The sequence below is a fragment of the Pseudophryne corroboree genome, chromosome 3 (genome assembly GCF_028390025.1).
Source record: "Pseudophryne corroboree isolate aPseCor3 chromosome 3, aPseCor3.hap2, whole genome shotgun sequence".
In the NCBI taxonomy this organism is placed as follows: Eukaryota; Metazoa; Chordata; class Amphibia; order Anura; family Myobatrachidae; genus Pseudophryne; species Pseudophryne corroboree.
The window spans coordinates 616,402,222-616,423,287 of NC_086446.1; the positions used below are offsets into that span (position 1 = coordinate 616,402,222).

The 21,066-nt window shown below is 47.4% G+C and overlaps 1 protein-coding gene and 1 pseudogene across 12 annotated transcripts in view; one reads left to right on the forward strand and one right to left on the reverse strand.

The window, feature by feature from the left end:
• Window positions 1-21,066, forward strand: part of PLCE1 (phospholipase C epsilon 1) — a 624,299-nt gene that overhangs the window by 70,814 nt on the left and 532,419 nt on the right. The gene's annotated exons all lie outside the window — the stretch shown is intronic.
• Window positions 1,279-1,397, reverse strand: LOC134897443 (5S ribosomal RNA; annotated as a pseudogene).

Here is a 21,066-nt window from a genome sequence, read left to right on the forward strand (position 1 = left end):
GGAAGGGACATCCTGCGTGACACTGCAGTGCCACTCCTAGATGGGCCCGGTGTTTGTGTCGGCCACTAGGGTCGCTAATCTTACTCACACAGCTACCTCATTGCGCCTCTTTTTTTCTTTGCGTCGTGCTGTTTGGGGAGGGTTTTTTGGAAGGGACATCCTGCGTGACACTGCAGTGCCACTCCTAGATGTGCCCGGTGTTTGTGTCGGCCACTAGGGTCGCTAATCTTACTCACACAGCTACCTCATTGCGCCTCTTTTTTTTCTTTGCGTCATGTGCTGTTTGGGGAGGGTTTTTTGGAAGGGACATCCTGCGTGACACTGCAGTGCCACTCCTAGATGGGCCCGGTGTTTGTGTCGGCCACTAGGGTCGCTTATCTTACTCACACAGCGACCTCGGTGCAAATTTTAGGACTAAAAATAATATTGTGAGGTGTGAGGTATTCAGAATAGACTGAAAATGAGTGTAAATTATGGTTTTTGAGGTTAATAATACTTTGGGATCAAAATGACCCCCAAATTCTATGATTTAAGCTGTTTTTTAGTGTTTTTGGAAAAAAACACCCGAATCCAAAACACACCCGAATCCGACAAAAATAATTCGGTGAGGTTTTGCCAAAACGCGTTCGAACCCAAAACACGGCCGCGGAACCGAACCCAAAACCAAAACACAAAACCCGAAAAATTTCAGGCGCTCATCTCTACTACTCAGGCCCCAATCTACAGTCCTTTCGGACTGCCAAGTTTAGGGGCAAGGACAGAGGTTCTTCTACAGCCGAAAAAAAAGAAAAAGTATGACTCTTGTTTGGGCGCACTCTTATTGTATCTTAGTAACTACTGATAAGTGATGTGCCTAAAATATAATATGATCTTTATTTCTACTCCTAAAACTAATGGGAACTCGGCAAAGACAAAACAAAACAATGAGGTTGGACACGAATCAACATTTACATGCCAACAGGAGGAAAGAGATCTATTCCGAAAAAAATGGAATGTTCAGATCTTGATTATGCTTGGATAACTGCATATAGGAAGATAGCCATGCTGCTTCCGTCTGCCAAAGATCTGTACAAACTGTGTTTGTATTAATACTGCCCTAGATTGGGTTGATTTCGTGAGAGGGAGAACCCACAAACTGAAATCAGGCCCTGTTCATTTACCACTGTTTAGGATTAGATACAAAGGGTAGAACAGTTATGGGATCTCAATGCAACAGATAGTAAGAACAAGTATTAGTGGTGATCCTGCTGTTAGTGTTGTTCCACAGGGAATGTGGTCTTCCTACTTCACTGGGTATTCCCTAGTGGTCCCCCATCTAGGTACTGACCCAGCCCACCTTCGTTTAGCTTCCAAGATCGGACGTGGTTGGGCGTGAGCGTAGGGGTATGGTCGTAGGAGACTTGCCCTGTGCCACCAATGAGAGTGCACTGAAAAGGGAGGGATTATTACCTCCTTAAGAAAGGGATAATGGGATGAGAGGGGAAGAGGAATAGTATCGGATCAAGTAAGCGTGAATCTGCTGTCCCCGTTAGACGGAAGAGATGTGTCTCCTGAGGGGACACGCTCTCCAGAATCGTGGATGAGAGTTCACGGAAGCAAGAAAAAAATGAAAAGGAAATGGAAATGAGTAAATAGGTCCACGTAAGTGTGGGGTCCCCGTAGGTCCCTTTAATAGTTAAATATGGCACTGGATGTGACACTAACTTCGTATACATCTATTCGTGCCATTCCTGATTTCTCTAACGTCCTAGTGGATGCTGGGGACTCCGTCAGGACCATGGGGAATAGCGGCTCCGCAGGAGACAGGGCACAAAAGCAAGCTTTTAGGATCACATGGTGTGTACTGGCTCCTCCCCCTATGACCCTCCTCCAAGCCTCAGTTAGGTTTTTGTGCCCGGCCGAGAAGGGTGCAATCTAGGTGGCTCTCTTAAAGAGTTACTTAGAAAAAGTTTTTAGGTTCTTTATTTTCAGTGAGTCCTGCTGGCAACAGGCTCACTGCATCGAGGGACTTAGGGGAGAGATTTTCAACTCACCTGCGTGCAGGATGGATTGGATTCTTAGGCTACTGGACATAGCTCCAGAGGGAGTCGGAACACAGGGCTCGCCCTGGGGTTCGTCCCGGAGCCGCGCCGCCGACCCCCCTTGCAGACGCTGAAGATGAAGAGGTCCGGAACCAGGCGGCAGAAGACTCTCAGTCTTCATCAGGTAGCGCGCAGCACTGCAGCTGTGCGCCATTGTTGTCAGCACACTTCACACAGCGGTCACGGAGGGTGCAGGGCGCTGGGGGGGGGCGCCCTGGGCAGCAATGTATAATACCTGTATGGCGAAAAATACATCACATATAGCCCTTGAGGCTATATGGATGTATTTAACCCCTGCCAGATATCTAAAACTCCGGAGAAGAAGCCCGCCGAAAAGGGGGCGGGGCCTATTCTCCTCAGCACACAGCGCCATTTTCCCTCACAGAAAGGCTGGTGGGAAGGCTCCCATGCTCTCCCCTGCACTGCACTACAGAAACAGGGTTAAAACAGAGAGGGGGGGCACTGATTTGGCGATATGTATATATATTAAAATGCTATAAGGGAGGAACACTTATATAAAGGTTGTCCCTGGATAATTATAGCGTTTTGGTGTGTGCTGGCAAACTCTCCCTCTGTCTCCCCAAAGGGCTAGTGGGTCCTGTCCTCTATCAGAGCATTCCCTATGTGTGTGCTGTATGTCGGTACGTGTGTGTCGACATGTATGAGGAAAATATTGGTGAGGAGGCGGAGCAAATTGCCTGTAATGGTGATGTCACTCTCTAGGGAGTCGACACCGGAATGGATGGCTTATTTATGGAAATTACGTGACAATGTCAACACGCTGCAAGCCGGTTGACGACATGAGAGGGCCGGCGAACAAATTAGTATCTGTCCAGGCGTCTCAAACACCGTCAGGGGCTGTAAAATGCCCATTTACCTCAGTCGGTCGACACAGACCCAGACACGGACACTGATTTCAGTGTCGACGGTGAAGAAACAAACGTATTTTCTTTTAGGGCCACACGTTAAGGGCAATGAAGGAGGTGTTACATATTTCTGATACTCCAAGTACCACAAAAAAGGGTATTGTGTGAGGTGAAAAAACTACCTGTAGGTTTTCCTGAATCAGATAAATTAAATGAAGTGTGTGATGATGCGTGGGTTTCCCCCGATAGAAAATTATTGGCGGTATACCCTTTCCCGCCAGAAGTTAAGGCGCGGTGGGAAACACCCCTCAGGGTGGATAAGGCGCTCACACGCTTATCAGAACAAGTGGCGGTACCATCTACGGATAGGGCCGTACTTAAGGAGCCAGCTGATAGGAGGCTGAAAAATATCCTAAAAAGTATACACACACATGCTGGTGTTATACTGCGACCAGCGATCGCCTCAGCCTGGATGTGCAGAGCTGAGGTGGCTTGGTCGGATTCCCTGACTAAAAATATTGATACCTTTGACAGGGACAGTATTTTATTGACTATAGAGCATTTAAAGGATGCATTTCTATATATGCGAGATGCGCAGAGGGATATTTGCACTCTGGCATCAAGAGTAAATGCGATGTCCATATCTGCAAGAAGATGTTTATGGACACGACAGTGGTCAGGTGATGCAGATTCCAAACGGCACAAAGATGTATTGCCGTATAAAGGGGAGGAGTTATTTGGGGTCGGTCCATGGGACCTGGTGGCCAGGGCAACTGCTGGAAAATCCACCGTTTTTTACCCTAAGTCACATCTCTGCAGAAAAAGACACCGTCTTTTCAGCCTCAGTCCTTTCGTCCCTATAAGAGTCATATCTGCCCAGGGATAGAGGAAAGGGAAGAAGACTGCAGCAGGCAGCCCATTCCCAGGAACAGAAGCCCTCCACCGCTTCTACCAAGTTCTCAGCATGACGCTGGGACCGTACAGGACCCCTGGATCCTACAAGTAGTATCCAAGGGGTACAGATTGGAATGTCGAGAGGTTTCCCCCCTCGCAGGTTCCTGTAGTCTGCTGTACCAATGTCTCCCTCCGACAGGGAGGCAGTATTGAAAACAATTCACAAGCTGTATTCCCAGCAGGTGATAATAAATTTACCCCTCCGACAACAAGGAAAGGGGTATTACTCCACACTATATGGTGGTACTGAAGGCTAGGTGAGACCTATTCTAAATCTGAAAAATTTGAACACTTACAAGGGTTCAAATCCAGATGGAGTCACTCAGAGCAGTGATAGCAAAGAACAAGGGGACTATATGGTGTCCCGGGACATCAGGGATGCTTACCTCCATGTCCCAAAATTTGCCTTTTCTCACCAAGGGTACCTCAGGTTCGTGGTACAGAACTGTCACTATCAGTTTCAAGACGATGCCGTTGGATTGTCCAAGGCACCCCGGGTCCTTACCAAGGTAATGACCGAAAGGAGGATTCGTCTTCAAAGAAAATGGACGACCTCCTGATAAGAACAAGGTCCAGAGAACAGTTGGAGGTCGGAGTAGCACTATCTCAAGTAGTTCTACGACAGCACGGGTGGATTCTAAATATTCCAAAACCGCAGTTGTTCCGACGACACGTCTGCTGGTCCTAGGGATGATTCTGGACACAGTCCAGAAAAAGGTGTTTCTCCCAGAGGAGAAAGCCAGGGAGTTATCCGAGCTAATCGGGATCCTCCTAAAACCAGGAAAAGTGTCAGTGCATCATTGCACAAGAGTCCTGGTAAAAATGGTGGCTTATTACGAAGCGCTTCCATTCGGCAGATTTCACGCAAGAACTCTTCAGTGGGATCTGCTGGACAAATGGTCCGGATCGCATCTTCAGATGCATCAGCGGATAACCCTATATCCAAGGACAAGGGTGTCTCTCCTGTGGTGATTACAGAGTGCTCATTTTCTAGAGGGCCGCAGATTCGGCATTCAGGATTGGATGCTCGTGACCACGGAGGCCAGCCTGAGAGGCTGGGGAGCAGTCACACAAGGAGTGTGATCAAGTCTGGAGAATTCTCTCCACATAAATATACTGGAGCTAAGAGCAAATTTATAATGCTCTAAGCTTAGCAAGACCTCTGCTTCAAGGTCAGCCGGTATTGATCCAGTGGGATAACATCACGGCAGTCGCCCACGTAAACAGAAAGGGCGGCACAAGAAGCAGGAGGGCAGTGGCAAAACTGCAAGGATTTTTCGCTAGGCGGAAAATCATGTGATAGCACTGTCAGCAGTGTTCATTCCGGGAGTGGACGACTGGGAAGCAGACTTCCTCAGCAGGCACGACCTCCACCCGGGAGAGTGGGAACTTCATCGGGAAGTTTTCCGCATGATTGTGAACCGTTGGGAAAGACCAAAGGTGGACATGATGGCGTCCCGCCCGAACAAAAAAATGGGACAGGTATTGCGCCAGGTCACGAGACCTTCAGGCGATAGCTGTGGACGTCCTGGTAACACCGTGGGTGTAACAGTCGGTGTATGTGTTCCCTTCTCTGCTTCTCATAACCAAGGTATTGAGAATTATAAGACATAGAGGAGTAAGAACTATACTCGTGGCTCCGGATTGGCCAAGAGGGACTTGGTAACCGGAACTTCAAGAGATGCTCACAGAGGACTAATGGCCTCGGGAGCTAAGAAGGGATTTGCTTTCAGCAAGTACCATGTCTGTTCCAAGAGGAACCGTGGCATCGGCCTTTAAGAAAGGACCTGCTCCAGCAGGGACCTTGTCTGTTCCAAGACTTACCGCGACTGCGTTTGACGGCATGGCGGTTTGAACGCCGGATCCTAAGGGAAAAGGCATTCCGGAAGAGGTCATACCTACCCTGGTCAAAGCCAGGAAGGAGGTGACCGCACAACGTTATCACCACATGTGGTAAAAATATGTTGCGTGGGTGAGGCCAGGAAGGCCCCACGAAAAAATTTCAACTAGGTCGATTTCTGCACTTCCTGCAAACAGGAGTGTCTATGAGCCTCAAATTGGGGTCCATTAAGGTTCAAGTTTCGGCCCTATAGATTTTCTTCCAGAAAGAATTGGCTTCAGTTCCTGAAGTCCAGACGTTTGTCAAGGGAGTATTGCATATACAGCCCTTGTGTGCCCCCAGTGGCACCGTGGGATCTCAACGTAGTGTTGGGATTCCTCAAATCATATTGGTTTGAACCACTCAAATCTGTGGATTTGAAATATCTCACATGGAAAGTGACCATGCTGTTGGCCCTGGCCTCGGCCAGGCGATTGTCAAAATTGGCGGCTTTGTCTTACAAAAGCCCATATTTGATTTTCCATTCGGACAGGGCAGAACTGCGGACTCGTCCCCAGTTTCTTCCTAAGGTGGTGTCAGCGTTTCACCTGAAACAACCTATTGTGGTGCCTGCGGCTACTAGGGACTTGGAGGACTCCAAGTTGCTAGACGTTGTCAGGGCCCTGAAAATATATATATATATATATATATATATATATATATATATATATATATATATATATATATATAATTCCAGGACGGCTGGAGTCAGAAAGTCTGACTTGCTGTTTATATTGTAGGCACCCAAAAAGCTGGGTGCTCCTGCTTCTAAGCAGACTATTGCTCGTTGGATTTGTAGTACAATTCAGCTTGCACATTCTGTGGCAGGCCTGCCACAGCCAAAATCTGTAAATGCCCATTCCACAAGGAAGGTGGGCTCATCTTGGGCGGCTGCCCGAGGGGTCTCGGCTTTACAACTTTGCCGAGCAGCTACTTGGTCAGGGGCAAACACGTTTGCTAAATTCTACAAATTTGATACCCTGGCTGAGGAGGACCTGGAGTTCTCTCATTCGGTGCTGCAGAGTCATCCGCACTCTCCCGCCCGTTTGGGAGCTTTGGTATAATCCCCATGGTCCTGACGGAGTCCCCAGCATCCACTAGGACGTTAGAGAAAATAAGATTTTACTTACCGATAAATCTATTTCTCATAGTCCGTAGTGGATGCTGGGCGCCCATCCCAAGTGCGGATTGTCTGCATTACTTGTACATAGTTATTGTTACAAAAAAATCGGGTTATTATTGTTGTGAGCCATCTTTTTTAGAGGCTACTTCATTGTTATCATACTGTTAACTGGGTTCAAATCACAAGTTGTACGGTGTGATTGGTGTGGCTGGTATGAGTCTTACCCGGGATTCAAGATCCTTCCTTATTGTGTACGCTCGTCCGGGCACAGTACCTAACTGAGGCTTGGAGGAGGGTCATAGGGGGAGGAGCCAGTACACACCATGTGATCCTAAAAGCTTGCTTTTGTGCCCCGTCTCCTGCGGAGCCGCTATTCCCCATGGTCCTGACGGAGTCCCCAGCATCCACTACGGACTATGAGAAATAGATTTATCGGTAAGTAAAATCTTATTTTCTGATTGGTATAATGGTATTGATAGGTTCCACAGTTCTCTAAGGTAAAAGCTCAGAGCTGGGGATTCATACTGTGAAGAGATTTCCGCAGAAAAAGTGTAATAATTATATACCTGCCGAGATGGTATAAACACAGTTTGGGGCAGCTACAGTAAACCAGGTGCGGGACCACTCACCACCTGTTCTTCTTGCATTTGGTGTGCAATTAACACTTTGTACAGTACACCTTGACTGAGAGCACCGTTGATGATAACCACAGTTAAAAAATTCACTGACACATAGGGAACCTAGTCAGTCGTACTAATTTAAGTATGGAAAGCACACAAGCAACTGTCAAACAGGTGTAATGCTCAAAAAAAAGAGAAGTATAGAGAAGAAACAACAATAGTTTGAGATACCTGAGGCAGACTTAATTGCGGGACCACACTCACCTATCCCTGTTGATTTAAAGAGTGATATATACACATGTATACAATGCACATAGGAGCGCCAGCAACGACAATATCCAAAATTTACACTGTAACAATAAGTGTTTTGGCTGGAGCATCACAAGTAGTTGTATATAAAGCAGATAAGTATTGAATATCACCCATCTGGTCTTTAGGTCGGCGAGGTGCCCGCAGGGAAAACGCGTTTCACCCGATCACGGGCTTGTTCACTTCCATTCAGAGCAGCTGCTCTACCTTGACTATGGGCGCACCACCATAGGGACAGATTGGGATATCCATCTTATTGTCCACCTCTGGTCTAAGTATTATCATTTTTTGTACATTCAACCAAAGGCACGTGCAGGATCTATCTTTCCTTCAAACGTTCTACAGCCACCAGAGGAGCTAGAGGTAAACCGCGCAAACCAACAACTGCCGGTTCACAGGAACAGAGCTCAGGCTCTGCTTCCTCAAAACCTTCAGCACGATGGTGGACCGCATAGCCTGGAAGACTGGCAGGTGGGAGCCCGGGTCGTAGATCTTATTTTCCACGGCCTCATCTGCAAAACAAGGGGTACTATTCCAACTTGTTTGTAGTACCGAAATCGGACAGTTCGGTAAGACCGATTTTGAACCTCAAGTCGTTTAACCTGTACTTACGAGTTCAAATTCAAGATGGAGTCTCTGAGAGCGGTGATCTCAGGTCTGGTAGAGGGGGGAATTTCTAGTGTCTCTGGATGTACCTTCACATTCTGATCTGTCCACCTCATCAGGCTTATCTACGGTTTGCACTGCAGGACTGCCACTACCAGTTCCAGGCCCTGCCATTTGGTCTCTCCACTGCACCGAGGGTGTTAACCAAAGTGATGGCAAAGATGTTTCCACACCGCAAACAGGGAGTGAACATAATTCCGTACCTGGATGATCTTCTGATAAAGGCACCGTCCAAGGAGCGGACAGCATTGGCCTCTCAACCAGACTACTGCTGGGTCACAGGTGGATTCTGAACCTACCAAAATCTCACCTAGAACCAACACAGAGGCTTCCTTTCCTGGGAATGATACTGGACACAGAGTCTCAAAAGGTGTTCCTTCCTTTGGAAAAGGCAATGGTAAATCCAGTCGATGGTTCGGGCTGTCCTGAAGCCAACCCAGGTCTCTGTGCATCTGTACATCCGCCTTCTGTGGAAAATGGTGGCCTCTTACAAGGCACTTCAGTACGGAAGGTTTCATGCAAGGCCCTTCCAGCTAGATCTGTTGGACAAATGGTTCGGATGGCATCCTCACATGCACCAGAGGATCTGTCTGTCGCCAAAAGCCAGGATCTCCCTCCTGTGGTGGCTACAGACTTCTCACCTAGTCGAGGGTTAGCGTTTTGGGATACAGAATTTGATTCTGCTAACCACAGACGCAAGCCTCAGAGGTTGGGGCGCAGTCACTCAAGGGGTGCAGTTTCATGGAAGATGGTCAAGTCAGGAAGTCGTCCTTCCAATAAACATCCTGGAACTCAGGACTATATACAATGCCCTTCCTTCTACCGGCATCATTTCTTCTTTAGAATCCGGCTATTCAGGTCCAGTCAGACAATGTGACGTACAGGACGGAACGAAAAGCAGAGCTGCAATGTCAGAGCTGTCAAGAATTCTCCTTGGGCGGAAAAACATGCCGTAGCGTTGTCAGCGGTCTTCATTCTGGGAGTAGACAACTGGGAAGCAGACTTTGTCAGCAGACACAACCTGCACCCGGGGGAGTGGGGCCTACACCCGGAGGTGTTCTGGTGGTTGATATCCACAAATCGATATGATGGCCTCTCGACTCAACAAGAAGCTCAAGCGGTATTGTTCCAGGTCGAGGGACCCACAAGCAGTGGCGGTAGACGCTCTGACATCTCCGTGGGTCTACCAGCTGGTGTACGTGTTTCCTCCACTTCCTCTGATCCCAAGAATTCTAAAAAGAATAAAAAGGGAAAAGGTTCAAGCAATCCTCATTGCTCCGGACTGGCCAAGAAGGGCCTGGTACGCGGACCTTCTGGAGATGCTCCTCTTCGTGAGGATCTTCTGCAACAGGGCCCGTTCGTCTATCAAGACTTGCTGCGGCTACGTTTAACGGCATGGAGGTTGAAAAGCTGATTCTAGCCATGAAAGGGATTCCTGACAAGGTCATCCCAACTATAATCCAAGCCAGGAAGGGGGTAACGTCTAAACATTACCACTGTATCTGGAGGAAATATGTATTTTTGTGTGAGAGCAGACAATATTCTGCGTTGGAATTTCATCTGGGACGTTTCTTGCTTTTTCTGCAGTCAGGAGTGGATGTGGACCTACATCTAGGCTCCATAAAAGTCCAGATTTCTGCCTGGTCTATTCTGCCTGAGGTCCAGACGTTCTTGAAAGGTGTTCTGCACATCCAACCTCCCTTTGTGCCTCCCACGGCACCTTGGGATCTTAATTTGGGCTGCAGTTCCTCCAATCGGACTGGTTTGAACAGTTACAGGAGGTAGACATAAAGTACCTTACGTGGAAGACCGTCACACTGTTAGCCTTGGTTTCAGCAAGACATGTGTCGTAGTTAGGGGCGTTGTCTCACAAGAGCTCCTACCTAATTTTCCATGAGGACAGCGCTGAACTCCGAACTCGTCTGCAATTTCTTCCTAAGGTGGTGTCTGCGTTTCACATCAACCAACCTATTGTGGTTCCGGTTGTTACGGACACCTCTGCTACTTCAAAGTCTTTGGATGTTGTGAGGGCTTTGAAGGTGTATGTAAAGAGAACAGCTAGTCACAGAAAATCGGACTCGCTGTTCGTTCTTTGATCCCAATAAAATTGGGTGTCCTGCTTCAAAGTAGTCTATTGCACGCTTAATGAAGCTCACCATTTGCCGGTTCCAAAATATGTACAGGCCCACTCTACTAGGTCGGTGGGTTCTTCTTGGGCGGCTGCCAGGGGTGTCTCAGCTTTACAGCTCTGCTAAGCAGCTACTTGGTCAGGTTCAAACACGTTTGCTAAGTTTTACAAGTTTGATACTTTGGCCTCTGAGGACCTTCAGTTTGGTCAATCAGCTCTGCAGGAACCTCAGCACTCTCCCACCCATTTTGAGAGCTTTGGTACTTCCCCATGGTACTAAATGGATTCCCAGTATCCTCTAAGACGTAAGAGAAAATAGGATTTTAATTACATACGGTAAATCCTTTTCTCTTAGTCCGTAGGGGATACTGGGCGCCTGCCCAGTGCTTCTTCATCCTACACTGTTATTTGGTTAAGTATTTTCGTTTGTTCAGCTGTAGCTGTTCATGTTTTAAGTTTGGTTAGCATGGCTTTCCTCTTGTTCTGTGTCTGCTTGTTTGTAATCTCACTACTTTCCTTATCTATCCTTCTCTCAAAGTATGTCCCTCTCCTTGGGCACGTTTCCTAGACTGAGTCTGGTAGGAGAGGCATAGAGGAAGGAGCCAGCGCACACTATCAAATTCTTAAAGTGCCCATGGCTCCTAGTGGACCTGTCTATACCCCATGGTACTAAATGGATTCCCAGTAGCCTCTACTGACTACGAGAAAAGGATTTTCCGTAGACAATTAAAATCCTATTTTTAAAGCTTCCCAAATAATATATAATTTATTTGTAATCACTAGAACATGCGCTGGAGGTGCAGCAGTGTAGACCAGGATGTCATTTGACACCTACACTTATTGTAGTAGATATTAACATACTCTCACAGTAGCGTCATTCTGGGGTTTGTGATCTCCATATGAAGGGGGTCATTCTGACCCGTTCACTCACTGGTTTTTATTGCAGCCGACTGAACGGGTACTCACTGCGCATGCGCCGATGCCGTAGTGCGCCGGTGCATGTCAAACGGCGAAGGTGTAGCTGGGCTGCGATCGCCTCTGCCTGATTGACAGGCAGAGGCGGTCGCTGGGCGGGAGGGAGCGGAACGGCGGCATTTAGCCGCCGTTTCGTGGGCGCGGTCCGGCCAACGCAGGCGTGGCCGGACCGTTCGGAGAGCAGCCAGCAGCGGACGGTCCCGGCCAGCACGCTAAAGCTGCGCTGGTCCGGAGCTACTCTTGAAGTGCAAAGGCATCGCCGCTGTGAGATGCCTTTGCACTTCTGCGGGGGAGGGGGGCGGCTTCACTGACATGCGGGGCACAGCTACGATCATCTCGCGGAATGAGGGCTGAAGACTCCAATCCTCCCCTCTTACAGCAAGACCACAACAAGGAAAACATTCTGCAGGGTGACTCATGGAGAGCTACAGTAACAGGGTTTACAGTAAGGGATGAAATGTTTCATAGGAACCTGTGTGTCCCTTTTTGTAATAGAAGCTGCTTTTTCACAACTCACTGTAAGCACGCTAATCCCTCAGCTGTCTATGTAGATTTCATAGAGAGGACAGCATGTGTATAGGACAGCCATTGCATTGACAGTCTAAGTGTGAATTGAAATAACAGAATGCTGTAATTTGATTGTCTTTATGCTTGTACTTTGTATGTGCATAGGATAACTATTTGATGAACAATTCTCAATCATTTATGGTACTTTATTGCCAGACTTATTGTGCTTAAATGTCACTTTGTTTCATTTTTCAAAGTGTTAAACTGGGTACACACTATATGATATATTGACCGATTTTGTGTCACTTGATGGATAGAAACAACCATCGTACAGTGTTTACCCCAAAACCCAATTTAAGTGCTGCACATCAGTTGGGATGATGCGACAGACAACATAAAACATATAACTATATACCACATTCTAATCCGGCGGATCGTGCAGGGTGTATGGTGATGCGATATATCAGTACATTGCATCGCCACATCTGCACATTGCTAAGGTGTGTACCCTTCTTACCCGTCTTCAGCAGCATTGTCGAGCTGAATTGGTTTTATAGTGAAATTCATCTCTGGTTGTTCAACCAGAATTGTTCGAATTGCTGGCACTGCCAGTTGTGAAAATGTGCAGTATGAATCAGAATGTATATTGTTTTATATATGTATTATTAGATTAGTAATTTGTACTTACAGTGCTAATTACAGTATTGTTGCTGCCGCTAGATTGCGCCCAATGGAGCAAATCAGTTGTAGCTCTATTTTGGTGCCCAAGATTCACTTTTTACAATCACGACCATTAGTTCAATTTGGGTTTATCTGCTTTACGCTGCTTTAACCGACACTAATGGGTGCGATAAACATCATCAATTGAATATCACACCTACGATCTCCTGTCACTTTAGATGATAGAGTGGCTAAATCAATTAAATTCCCCCCGTAATGTCAACATATTGAACAGGTTGACATTTTGTCTGTGTGAATATTGACATTACATAGCACTTGAATAGTCCAAATTAATGGGAGCCTTATAATTAATTCGCTGAAGTTCTTAGATTTCGCAATTTTGTTATTTTAATAAGTGTAAAATGTAGATGTACTGGGGGGAATTCAATTGTTTGTTGCATCGGCAGCGACTAGATGGCGCCCAACGGAGCAACTCAATTTTTGCTTTGTTTGAGCACAAACAGCTGCCAGCGCCAGCATGACAGCTTGCAGCCCCTGGTGGTGGCAAGCGGAAATGAGCAGAAAGTGATGCCACTTTTCAAGTCATGCCTAGCATTTTGACTGCGTTTAGCTGTTTTACACAGCTAAAAGTGGTCAGTTTGGGCGCACCCATAATTTGTGTTGAAATTTTTTTTATTTGTAATTTGTCTCAAAATGTTGTATTTTCACACATTATTGTAAAAAAATTACTCCATTGTTCCCTGACCCCACTGCAGCTCTGTTAAAACCTAATATTTAAAAAAGAACTCCATGGAGTACAGATGTCTGTGTCCTCTAGCCTCAGTGCACCATGCAGCGCGAGATGCCTGAGTGAGTCTCCAGGTCCTGTGCAACTCTGGAGACTGTGCTGATTAATTTGGGGTGGTATTCAGTATGCCGGCAGTTGGGATCCTGGTGCTCCGTATACCGGCGCCGGAATCCTGACACCCGGCATACCAACAACTATTCTCCCTCTTGGGGGTCCACGACCCCCCTGGATGGAGAACACCAGGCCCACAACGTGGCGAGCGCAGCGAGCCCTCAAGGGGCTCATTTGCGCTCTCTCCGCTGCCGGCGGTCGGGATCCCGGTGCCGGGATCCCGACCGCTGGCATAACATGCTACACCTATTAATTTGATATATGACACTTGTATAATGGGGATGCAGTTCTCATCCCAGCAGTTGAGGTGCCAGCGGTCTTGTAACCAATGCCAGAATCCCGACTCCACTCAAAATCCCAGTACTGGAACACCGACCTCCAACATCCCAAAGGTAAGTATCTGTGTCACTGTTTGGGTTAGAGCCCTAGGGGGTGGTGGCGATTTTGAGTCTGTATTTAGAGCAGAGCAGAACTTGTATTGGAAAAATGCTACATTGTAGCACTTCATGTAGAGTCATAGGCTTAAGGGCCCCATACACTACAGCGATATGTCTGATGGCTGAAGTCAGAGGCGATTTCCCTTCAACTCTCCCGGGAATTTCCCAGGAGTGGTTCCATACGATTCCATACAATTTGGTACATGTGTGCTTTTTTTTGCATGCGATTTATCATGCGGAGACATATCGCATGCAATTTATCACAATGCATTCACATTTACCATAAGATATATGTGATGGGCTGGATTAGGGTGCTAGGGAGGTGGGCCAAATAGGCATATAAATAGCAGCAGCCATTTTAGCCATGTGCACACTGCTGCTCTGTGATTAGTGAGGCTGGTTTATACCTTCTGAGCGTTCCACATTGCTAGTGTGCTTTGCTTTGTTTGGTTTTCTGAACAAAGTGCTCTTTATCCTGTTCTGTGATGGATTCCTACAGGTATCAACTTCTGTAAGCCTATGGCTATATGAAGCTGAAACCTGACAGGGATCTGAAACGGAAGAGGGTGAGGTCTGTTTGGAGCAAGGAGTGGCTGATGAAGAGGGGGACTCTCACTTACATGTCGCTCCTGACCGAGATTAGGGATAATAACCCTGAAGATTATCGCAATTACCTGCGAATGGATGACGCAACCTTCCAGGAGTTGCTTGGCCTTGTGACTCCCTACATCGAGAGGCAGGACACCAAGATGCGGAGGGCCATTCCTGCTGAGGAGAGGCAGACTGCTACTCTGAGGTTCCTGGCTACAGGGCGATTGTTGGAGGACCTGAAGTACGGGACCCTCATCTCCCCCCAGGCTTTGGGTCGGATAATCCCTGACACCTGCAAGGCCATTGTGAAGGTGCTGCAGGACCAGTATTTAAAGGTAAATAAAATACACACCACACCTGTTTAGTTACTTTTAAACTGTTTATAGAAATTTTTTTTTTTTTGTAAACAACTGTGCAAAAACTATGCAATGATTTACCAATATGGCACATATAAATATAAAACATGACATCACAATTTGGATATAATATATATGTAATAAAATAATTAAAATTATTAAATAACTGTTTATTTTACTTTGAATTCCCAATAAATATGGTGCGGTACTTTCACTCCTAAAATGGAGGGCTATATGGTGTTTTGGGCACAGATTTGATTGGGAGAATAAACAAATGCTGTAAAATGCAGAATGAATGGGCCCGGCCCCATTATTATGCACATACAGCATGCGTGTATCCTCCCCAAAAAATCTGCCCACAACACACCGTCTATACCACACTATATTTATTGGGAATTATAAGATGCCTACAAAATTTCAAACTGGGAAATGTCCTCCTCTGCCTCCAGCATAGCAGAATATATGGATGAGGAGCAGGTGGGTGGGGGGAGTAGGCTGTTGTTGGGTGGGCGGAATAGGCTGTGGTTGGGTGGGCGGAATGAGATGGGGTTAGGTGGGCAGAATAGGATGGGGTTGGGTGGGAGGAGCAGTGAAGGCAGTCAGGTGGCAGGTTGCGCATGACAGAGGCCAAGAATTCCCAAATCTTGTGTAGTGGTCGGGGGGCTGGGCAAGTCTTGCCTTGATCTCCTCAAAGATAAGGTCTTTGCCCTCCTAGCCGGTGTTTTTTTTTTTTTTTTTGGAGGGGGGGGGGGGGTTCTCTTCCGGAGGCGCGGCGGAGGAGCTGGTGCTGCAGAGGTATCAGGGGTAGCTGGTGCTTCAGGGGTCGTATCTTGGGTCTGGGATTCCTCGTTATCCAGGATGAGACTGAGGTCTGGGGTGGTGGGAATCTCCACACTTCCACTCTGTAGTAGATTTAAAAAACAAAAAAACAAAAAACCTTGTATAAATACATGTTTTGATTTTTTACTTCTATTTTTTTATAGCTGCCTGCAAGTACATCTGAATGGCAAGCCGTGGCAGAGGAGTTTGCCACCACCTGGCAATACCCTAACTGTGGGAAAGCGATAGATGGCAAACGCATGTAAATCAACCCTCCTGCAAACAGCGGTTCCCTTTATTTTAATTATAAAGGGTATTTCAGCATCGTGCTGATGTCAGTGGTGAATGCCAACTATGAATTAATCTTCATTGACGTTGGCAAAAACGGACATGCATCAGACGTTGGCTCGCTGAAGAATACCACCTTCACCACAAAGACCCTGAACTTGCCATCTAGGGAGCAAACCCAGCACGGCATCAATTTTGTTTTCGTGGCTGATGAGGCATTCGCACTCCACTAGAACATTATGAAGTCGTACCCCCCAAAGGCACCTGACAAGGGAGAAGCGCATCTACAATTATAGGCTATCCTGGGCACGCCGAATTGTAGATAACACTTTTGGCATCCTGTCTAGCCTCTTCCGCATATTCCTAGCTTCTATCAATTTGCAGCAAAACCACTATTATTTACGCAGCAAAACCACCCAGCATAGGACACTGCTCAGAGCAGCGCCAGGAGACCCAGATCCAGAACACCCAGAGGAGACACCATTTCCCTCTGTGGAACCACTTCCACTCCATTCTAGGGCGAGTCTATGGGCAAAACAGGTCAGGGACGAGTACCTGGCCTATTTTAACGGGGTGGGTGCAGTCAATTGGCAGGAGGACCACATTTAAGTGTACTGTGTTGGACTGATGATGGAACGTAAAACTTAAAAACTTATTCAAAAAGATGTACTTGCAGATGCAGAGAAAGATAGTTCGCCCTCTTCAGGCTCTGGTGTGGCAGTCCGAGGGAGGGAGGTGAAACCTGTCCGGGTAGCCTCTTGGTCCAGGACAAACTCCAGCATGGGGTAGTACCAGAGCGAGGTCTTGTAAACCTGGGAGGAACCTGCTCCAGATCTTTTGGACTGTTAAATTTTTTTGTGTTCTTTGAGGAACACCATATGTAGGTTCTGTATCTTTTTCTTTACCCAGTCCTTGTCAGCACCGGACACAAAGGGCCTGCTGTACTCCACTAGCTCCTCCAAGGCCGCATTCTGCCGCACTTTATCCGAATACCCCTTGGCTTTGATCTTCCACAAACATTCATGGACACAATACATTTCTAGTAGGCCGGTGATAAAGTCTATATCTTGATCTAGAAACATATCTATAATGGGAAAAAAAAGTGGTGCACAAACTGTTATCTATATTTCTCATACTCCTAGAGGATGCTGGGGACACCATTAGAACCATGGGGTATAGACTGGTTCTGCAGGAGACATGGGCACTTTAAGACTTTGAAAGGGGTGTGAACTGGCTCCTCCCTCTATGCCCCTCCTCCAGACTCCAGTTTTAAAATTGTGCCCAGTGAGACTGGACGCACTAAGGGGAGCTCTAAGGGGAGTTTCTCTGTAAAGACTTTTTGTTAGGTTTTTTATTTTCAGGGAGGCTGCTGGCAACAGTCTCCCTGCTTCGTGGGACTTAGAGGAGAGAAGTATGACCCACTTCCAGTGAGTTCAAGGGCTTTGCTTCTGGCTACAGGACACCATTAGCTCCTGAGGGTTTGATCGCTGGGTACGCCCAGATGCTCGCTCCCACAGCCTGCCGTCACCCTCTTTCAGAGTCAGAAGACAGGTGAGTAACCGAAGAAAAGAAGACTTCTCTTCAGTGACGGCATTTGCAGAGGTACCGTGCAACGGGCAGACGCTGCGCACCAAGCTTCCACTTACACAGCACTGCAGGGTATAGGGCGCGGGGGGGGGGGGGGGGGCGCCATGGGCAGCTGAAAACAATCCTCATAAGCGCACTGGCAAGAGGGGACATTAGTGCCGCGCCACTGTCCCAACCCCAGCCAGTATATTTATGTGTGATGAAAGCGCTATAGGTCTGAGGCATTGTCTTGGCAATTTCAGACCCTTTTTTTCAGCGCAGGGTTGTGAGCTGGCAAATCCCCTCTGTGTCTCTCTGACAGACTTTACTGTGGGTCTGTCCCCTATATGCCCAGTGTGTCTGTGGGTGTTTGGTGCACGAGTGTTGACATGTCTGAGGCTGAAGGCTCTTCCCAGGAGGAGGCTGTATTAGGGACGCAGACGGCTGCGGGGGTGACCCTGTCGGCACCGCCGACACCTGATTGGGTAAATGTGTTGAACGCCTTGAATGCTAATGTGGCTCTTATCAGTAAGAGGTTAGACAAGTCTGAGTCGTAGACCCAGGCATGGAAGAAATCTGTGTAAGATATGTTATTCCAAAGTCAGGTCCCATCAGGGTCACAAAAACGTACTTTGGCCCAATTGGCAGACACTGATACCGAAACGGACACTGATTCCAGTGTCGACTATAGCGATTCCAGGTTAGACCCCAAATTGGCAAAGACTATTCAGTACATGATTGTGGCGGTTAAAGATGTGTTACATATCACTGAGGACCCAGCTATCCCTGATAAAAGGGTCTGTATGTATAAAGAAAGGAAACCTGAGATAGTTTCCTCCCTCTCATGAACTGAACACGCTAAAAGTTTGGGAAGGTCCTGACAGAAAGTTTGAGATTCCCAAAAGAATTATGGCAGCTTATCCGTTTCCCTCGACGGATAGGGAAAAGTGGGAGTCACCCCCCACTGTGGACAAGGCCTTGTCTCGTTTGTCTAAAAAGGTGGCTCTCCCGTCACCTGACACGGCGGCCCTTAAGGGTCCTGCGTATCGTAAGCAAGAAACTACTTTGAAGTCCATTTATGTGACCACGGGTACACTACGACTTGTCATTGCATCTGCGTGGGTAAGTAGTGCTATCGAGAAGTGGGCAGATAACTTGTCATCTGATATAGATACCCTAGATAGAGATAGCATCCTCTTGATGCTGGGTTATATCAGGGCGCTGCAGCATACCTTAAGGAAGCTGCGAGAGATATTGGTCTTTTGGGATCAAAGGCCAATGCCATGGCTGTCTCAGCTAGGCGTGCGTTGTGGATTCACCAATGGAATGCTGATGCTGACTCCAAGAAAAGTATGGAATCTCTACCATATAAAGGTAAGGCCTTATTTGGAGACTGCCTTGATGATTTGGTGTCTACGGCTACCGTGGGTAAGTCATCCTTTTTACCTTATGTTCCTCCACAACAAAAGAAAACGCACCATTATCAGATGCAGTCCTTTCGGCCCAATAAATTCAGAAAGGGCCGGGGTTCGTCCTTCCTTGCTACTAGAGGAAGGGTAAGAGGTAAACGTTCTCCAGCCTTGTCAGGCTCCCAGGAGCAGAAGTCCTCCCAGGCTCATTTGGTCTCCTATGCGGGAGTCCGCACTGGTGGGGGCCCATCTAAAACTATTCAGTCAGTTTTGGGTTCGTTCGAACCTAGACCCTTGGATTTTACAAATAGTATCCCAAGGGTTCAAGCTGGAGTTTCAAGACGTCCCCCCTTGCTGTTTTTTCAAATTGGCCTTACCAGCTTCTCTTGCCGACAGGGAGGTAGTTTGCGACGCAATACAAAAATTATGTTAAAATCAAGTTATCAAGGTTCCCCAGTCACAACAGGGAGAAGGTTTTTATTCGAGCCTGTTTGTGGTCCCGAAGCCAGACGGCTCGGTCAGACCAATCCTAAACCTGAAATCCCTGAATTTCTACCTAAAGAGATTCAAATTCAAGATGGAGTCTCTCCGAGCAGTGATCTCCAGTCTGGAGGAAGGGGTTTTTATGGTGTCGGTGGACATAAAAGATGCCTACTTACATGTTGCCATTTATCCTCCACATCAGGCTTACCTGAGATTTGCAATTCAGGATTGTCATTACCAATTTCAAACATTGCCGTTTGGTCTATCCACGGCTCCGAGGATTTTCACCAAAGTAATGGCGGAGATGATGCTTCTCCTTCGCAAGCAAGGAGTCACAATTATCCCATACTTGGACGATCTCCTGATAAAGGCGATATCCAGGGACCAGTTCCAAAACGTTGCACTCTCCATGACAGTTCTTCAACAACATGGTTGGCTCCTAAACTTGCCAAAATCACAGTTGATTCTGACGACGCGGTTGTCGTTCTTGGGAATGATATTGGACACAGAACTACAGAGAGTCTTTCTTCCTGTGGAAAAAGCTCTGGAACTTCAGAGTCTGGTCAAACAAATTCTGAAACCAGCAAGAGTGTCAATCTATCAATGCATTCGGTTGCTGGGAAAGATGGTTGCGGCCTACGAGGCCATTCAGTTTGGCAGGTTCCATGCCAGAGTGTTCCAGTGGGACCTGTTGGACAAGTGGTCCGGGTCCCATCTACACATGCACCAGAGGATAATCCTGTCTTCCAAGACCAGGGTATCACTCCTATGGTGGCTGCACAGCTCTCACCTCCTAGAGGGGCGCAGGTTCTGGATACAGGACTGGATCCTAGTGACCACGGATGCAAGCCTCCGAGGCTGGGGGGCAGTCACAATGGGAGAAAACTTCCAAGGAAGATTGTCAAGTCAGGAAACTTGTCTCCACATAAATGATCTGGAGCTAAGGGCCATTTACAACGGCTTTCTACAATCGGGACATCATCTTCGAGATCTGCCTGTACTGATCCAGTCGGACATTGTAACAGCGGTAGCGTACATAAACCGTCAGGGCGGAACGAAAAGCAGAGCGGTGATGGCAGAAGCCACAAGGATTTTCCGCTGGGCGGAAAAGTATACAAGCGCTCTGTCAGCAATCTTCATTCCAGGAGTGGACAACTGGGAAGCAGACTTCCTCAGCAGACACGATCTCCATCCAGGAGAGTGGTACCTCCACCAAGAAGTCTTCGCAGAGGTGACAGGTCGTTGGGGAATTCCTCAAGTAGACATGATGGCTTCTCGTCTCAACAAGAAGCTTCGGAGATATTGTTCCAGGTCAAGGGACCCTCAAGCGATTGCAGTGGATGCTCTTGTGACACTGTGGGTGTTTCAGTCGGTGTATGTATTCCCTCCACTTCCTCTCATTCCAAAAGTTCTAAAGATCATAAGAAGAG